The sequence below is a fragment of the Mobula hypostoma genome, chromosome 12, assembly GCF_963921235.1.
Source record: "Mobula hypostoma chromosome 12, sMobHyp1.1, whole genome shotgun sequence".
Lineage (NCBI taxonomy): Eukaryota > Metazoa > Chordata > Chondrichthyes > Myliobatiformes > Myliobatidae > Mobula > Mobula hypostoma.
In genome coordinates, this window is record NC_086108.1 from 85,094,111 (window position 1) to 85,100,110 (window position 6,000).

Below are 6,000 nucleotides of genomic sequence, written 5' to 3' on the forward strand. Positions count from 1 at the left end.
GTCTTTAGACACTCTTCGCGACTGTTTTTAAATAGGCATAGTTTAACCTTTGGAAGACGGGATAAATCTTTGGTAAAGGCTCAAATCTCCGAATAAGGAGCGTCTCCAAACGATCAGATACATTGATTCAGGATTGCACAACCTCGCGGATCAAGTTCACTCGCTCTCTTAGGTCTCTACGGAGAAACCGACGCCACCATTTGAAACAGACTCGCAATTCAACGGGGAAAGAGAAAAAGAACAAGAACACCAAGCTCTGAACAAATCTAAACATGAAATCAGAATAAGGAAACCTCCGTTCGCATTTTATAAGGGAAATGGGGAAAGATGCGTTTAAATGCTCACTTAGCTTCAAAATCTTGAATCAATTCCAATTTTAATACAAAATTTAAAAACCCTCACCCCAAAAAGTCTTCACACTTCGTAAGGCGACACGTCTTTTAAATTGTATTTTAAAGCCCAAGAAGCTCGCTTTTCAAATCTTTGCCTATGTTATTTAAAAATAACATGAGATTCTACAATCCTCATCATCCAGAGCTCCAAAGGAAGAATAGGTATTGCCAGTCGGTGAAAGAAAATTATACTCGCTGCAGTTTTTCTCGATTCCAAATGCTGTTAGTTTTATTTCAACATTCTTTTCAAATATATCTTTCGTCGAAGCCACTTAATTACTACAGAACGGAAAGCCAGCCAGGTCCTTTTGAATTTTTTTAAAAAAACATCAATGGCATACTTTTCATCCCGATAAACAATCCAGAGTCCCGAGAAACGATGTTGTACTACTTTGGTGTCGGAAGCCAATGCTTCAACAATAAAAATCAAAAATGATCCGATCGCTCTTAGTCAACGCGATTACAAGAGCGAAAAAAATGCCAAAACGATGCATACCCACTTGCTTAACATGAGAATAGAGTTAAAGACAAAAAAAAATTCAAAAGATCGTCTCCAGTTTCGATCTTCATTCTAATACAATCCAAATCAAGCCAGCAAAAAGACTCTCAGTCTCAACACACCCGCAGGTAAAATTCGTTATTTTGAAACAGTACCGATTGCTGGGACTCCCTTTGTTTTTCCAATTTAAGTTTACCAAATTTTCCATCGCCGTCTCGATTCTCTCGCTTTCAACAGGCGGCGGAGTTTTGGCAATTTCTTCATTGTTGAAAGAAAGAAAAATAAAACAAACCAAGGCCAAATCTACTTGATGACCATTCTGCGATGGATACTGCACATCTAAAGTAAAATAAATCAGTTTCCCACAATAGACTGTTTATATTTTTGAAAAAAGGGATAAAAGCACACATTTCAACAGGCTGCAGCAATCGAGCCGAGGACAAAAACGAAAGCCCGGCTTCACCTGAGGGTTTGCGGATTCAACAACAAAAAAAATTCACGAAACTCAAGTCAAACTCCAGCATTTTTTTTTAGAAATTGCCCTTCTTCGAGTTTCCGTGTTTGTGTACTCACCGCGCACGGCCGCCTCAAGTCTCCCCCAGCTCGGCTCATAATGTCCAGCTGCCCGGCTCACGATGCCCGTAACTCCGAGCCAGGGCACACGGGCACCGGCTCCCTCTCACCTCTCGAACCGCGCCCAAAAATTAAAACTCTCCTTGGCTCACAAGTTTATTTGCTTTATTTTCTACGTGTACGTATGTGTGTGTGTGTTTTCTCCCCTTCGTTCGCAAGCACACACAATCCGCGCGGACACAATCTCGCCAGCCGCGTCTCTTTTACTCCGGAGCGCTACTTAACACACTTTCCACGGACACCAAGCCAAACCGTCGCCTGCCGCTCGCCGACTCCCTCCGAGTACCTTCGGCAAACTTCGGCAATGCCCGCTCTATGGCGTCATCGGAACCGAACGCACTCGCAGGTTGACGATTGGGAGGGCGGGGGTGGGGTGGTACGAAGCAGCAGAGAGAGGTTTCCAGCCAAAGTACAGAAGGGGAATGTCGTGCACCGCCTTCTATCAACAATGCAGCTACTGTGACAGATCCCGCCAGCAAGACCTCGGGAACACGCGTAGACGGAAGATTCTGAAAGCGTAATTCGATGGAAGTGGAAGCCTCCCTTGTTGGATTTGTGCAAGCTTTAAATAGTCTATGAACCGATGAGTACAGAAAGCACCCCAGACGTGGAAGCATTGTGAATTGTGCTGCAGTTTTAATCGGTGCTTGCGGGATTATAAAACGTTTTTACGCAGTTCAGTTGTTTTCTTTTCAATACTTGTAATATGAAAACATGTTATCACGAGTAAAAGGTTGCAAAGAGTAAAATATGAAGTTAAACTGGAAAATCTAGCAAACAAGAATATGATTTATTTTCACTACATACACGATCGGGAAAAGAAACTAAAGTGGTTAAATTACAGGTGGTATCTGCGGAAATTACTAAGACATTGTAATAAACTTTCTGCCAATGTAGCCAGAGTAAAAACCCGGAGGATTAGAGGGAAAGTGACAGAGGCAAAGGGTGAAGTTTGATCAATGTTTTGGTGTCTGGAGGCCATTACCAATGGGTTCCATAGACCTCGGTAATCGTTCCCTTTGATATTTTTGACTCAAAGTTAGGGGCATGATATAGAAGTTTGCAGCTGATATAAAAAGCGACTTTGAGTTCAGCAGTGAGAAGGAAAGCTTTAGATTTCAGAAAAGTGGGTCTGGTCAGTTGGGCAGAAAAGTGGGAAATGGAATTTAATTCTTAGGAATGTGAGGTAATTCCTGGGTAGAGCTACAACTTCTGAAGGGAATATAAAGTGGACAGTGAACTGGAGTGCATGGCAGAAATCTTTAAATGTAGAAGGATAAGTCAATCCAGTAATTTGAAAGGGCGTTTGTTTATTGCCTGAGGCATAAAATATAGCAAAAAGATTGGGCTAAAACTGCACCCCACACTGTTTGGCCCACTGCACTGCAAAGTATTGTGGTCTCCAGAAAGATAAGATTATGCCAAAACTGGTGCAATGGAAGTAAGTGACGTTGCCAAGACTGGAAATCTTGGCTGTCAGAAAGGAAGGAATGCTGCAGGTGCACTCTGCGGAGCGCAGAAGCTGAGAAGTGAAGGAACTGAGGCAGGGTGACTAGGAAGGGACTTTTATTCTTAGCAGAGAAATCAACAACCATAATTGGAAGAAACCTGAGACAGGAGATGAGGATTTTTTTTCCATCCAGAGGATGGAGTAAAACTCAAGAGAAAACTTCTTTACAAATTTTAAAAGTACCCCAAGAGCAATGAATTGCAGGAGGATGGACCTATTGCTGGGAGACTGTGTAGATCTTTTTAACTGGCACAAACATAAGACCATAAAATATAGGAGCAGAAGTAGGCCATTCGGCCTATCGAGTCTGCTCTGCCATTCAATCATGGGTTGATCCAATTCTTCCAGTTATCCCCACTCCCCTGCCTTCACCCCATACCCTTTGATGCCCTGGCTAATCAAGAACAGATCTATCCCTGCCTTAAATACACGCAATGACTTGGTCTCCACAGCCGCTCGTGGCAACAAATTCCACAGATTTACCACCCTCTGACTAAAGTAATTTTTCTGCATCTCAGTTCTAAATGGACATCGTTCAATCCTGAAGTCACGCCCTCTTGTCCTAGAATCCCCTACCATGGAAAATAACTTTGCCACATTGAATCTGTTCAAGCCTTTTAACATTTGGAATGTTTCGATGAGATCCCGCCTCATTCTCCTGAACTCCAGGGAATACAGCCCAAGAGCTGCAAGACGTTCCTCATACGGTAACCCATCCATTCCTGGAATCGTTCTTGTGAATCTTCTCTGAACCCTCTCCAATGTCAGTATATTCTTTCTAAAATAAGGAGCCCAAAAATGCACACAATACTCCAGTGTGGTCTCATGAGTGCCTTATAAAGCCTTGACATCATATCCCTGCTCTTATATTCTATACCCCTAGAAATGAATGCCAACATTGCATTCACTTTCTTCACAACTGACTCAACCTGGAGGTTAACCTTTAGGGTATCCTGCACAAGGACTCCCAAGTCCCTTTGAGCTTCTGCATTTTGAATTCACTCCCCATCTAAATAATAGTCTGCCCATTCATTTCTTCCACCTAAGTGCATGACCATACACTTTCCAACATTGTATTTCATTTGCCACTTCTTTGCTCATTCCCCTAAACTATCTAAGTCTCTCTGCATGCTATCTGTTTCCTCAACACTACCCGCTCCTCCACCTGTCTTTGTATCATCGGCAAATTTAGCCACAAATCCATTAATACCGTAGTCCATTGACATACATCTTAAAAAGCAGCGGTCCCTACACCAACCCCTGTGGAACTCCACTGGTAAGCAGCAGCCAGCCAGAATAAGATCCCTTTATTCCCACTCTCTGTTTTCTACTGACCAGCCAATGCTCCACCCATGCATGCTAGTAACTTCCCAGTAATACCATGGGCTCTAATCTTGCTAAACAGCCTCATGTGCGGCACCTTGTCAAAGGTCTTCTGAAAATCCAAGTACACCACATCTACTGCATCTCCTTGCTTGTAATTTCCTCAAAGAATTGCAGTACGTTTGTCAGGCAGGATTTTCCTTTCAAGAAACCATGTTGGCTTTTGCCTATCTTTTCATGTTCCTCTAGGTCCTCTGTAATCTCATCCCTAACAACCGATTCCAACAACTCCCCAACCGCTGATGTCAGGCTACAGGTCTATAGTTTCCTTTCTGCTACCTCCCACCCGTCTTAAATAGCGAGGTAACATTTGTAATTTTCTAGTCATCCGATACAATGCCAGAATCTATCGATTCTTGAAAGATCATCGTTAATGCCTCCGCAATCTCTCCAGCTACTTCGTTCAGAACTCAGGGGCACATTCCATCAGGTCCAAGAGATTTATCCACCCTCAGACCATTAAGCTTCCTGAGCGCCTTCTCATTCATAATTTTCACTGCACATACTTCACTTCTCTGACACTCTTGAATGTCCGGTATACTGCAGACGTCTTCCACTGTGAAGACTGATGCAAAATACGCATTCAGTTCCTCTGCCATCTCTGCGTCTCTCATTACTATAGCTCCAGCGTCATTTTATATTGGTCCTATATCTACCCCCAACTCTCTTTTACCCTTTATATAATTAAAAAAGCTTTTAGTATCTACTTGGATATTGGGCACCATCTTTTCCTTCCTAATGACCTTCTTAGTTTCTTTCCGCAATCCTCTATCTTCCCACTAGCTCTGGCTTCCTTGTATGCCTTCTCTTTTACTTTTACTTTGGCTCTGACTTCACTTGTCAGCCACAGTAGTGTCCTTCTTCCCTTTGAAACTTTCTTCTTATTTAGAATATATCTGTCTTGCACTCTTCTCATTTTTTGCAGAAACTCGAGTCATTGCTGCTCTGCTGTCCTTCCTGCAAATGTCCTTTTCCAGTCAACTTCGACCAGTTCCCCTCTCATGCCATTGTAATTTCCTTTATTCCACTGAAATACTGACACATTGCATTTTATTTTTTTCCCTCTCAAATTTCAATGTGAACTCGAAAGGAGGAGGAGAAGATGGCGGCGCGACACAGCTTGCAGTGGCCACTCCGGTGATGAATATCTGTTATCTGTCAAGTAGGGTGCCGTGCACAATCCTGATTTGATGGAGATAGACGTGGGAGCATGGAGGAACATCTGGTGAAACTTCTGAAATGCCTGTTTCGCTGCCGCTGCTACTGTGTGATCCAGAATCTCCGGAGGGGAAGGCCCCGAGTCCTCGGCTTTGCTTGTCACTCAGCGGCCGGGGCGGAGTCGAAGCGCTTGGCAGAGATGGTGCTCAGTGCTCAGTGTCGGAGGCTCGAAGTTTTCGGACGGACTCAGAGTCGGCTGCGGTCGGGTCCTTCCAATGCATTGGCAAGTTTGCGGTGCTGGGGGGTTCATGGCAGGAAGAGTTTCTCCCTTCTACCATCTGCGTGAGATGATGGGACTATCGGGACTTGAGACTTTTTTTTAACCGTGCCCATGGTCTGCTCTTTATCAAATTACGGTATTGCTT

The 6,000-nt window shown here is 43.6% G+C and overlaps 1 protein-coding gene across 2 annotated transcripts in view; it reads right to left on the reverse strand.

Annotated features, from left to right (window-relative positions):
• The window catches only part of ptprfa (protein tyrosine phosphatase receptor type Fa), a 364,603-nt gene extending 362,812 nt beyond the window's left edge, over window positions 1-1,791 (reverse strand). For both annotated transcript variants that reach the window (XM_063064557.1, XM_063064555.1), the window contains exon 1: window positions 1,465-1,791. The gene's annotated coding sequence lies outside the window, so the exon portion shown is untranslated. The remainder of the gene's footprint in view (window positions 1-1,464) is intronic.
• Window positions 1,792-6,000: the final 4,209 nt, after the last annotated feature.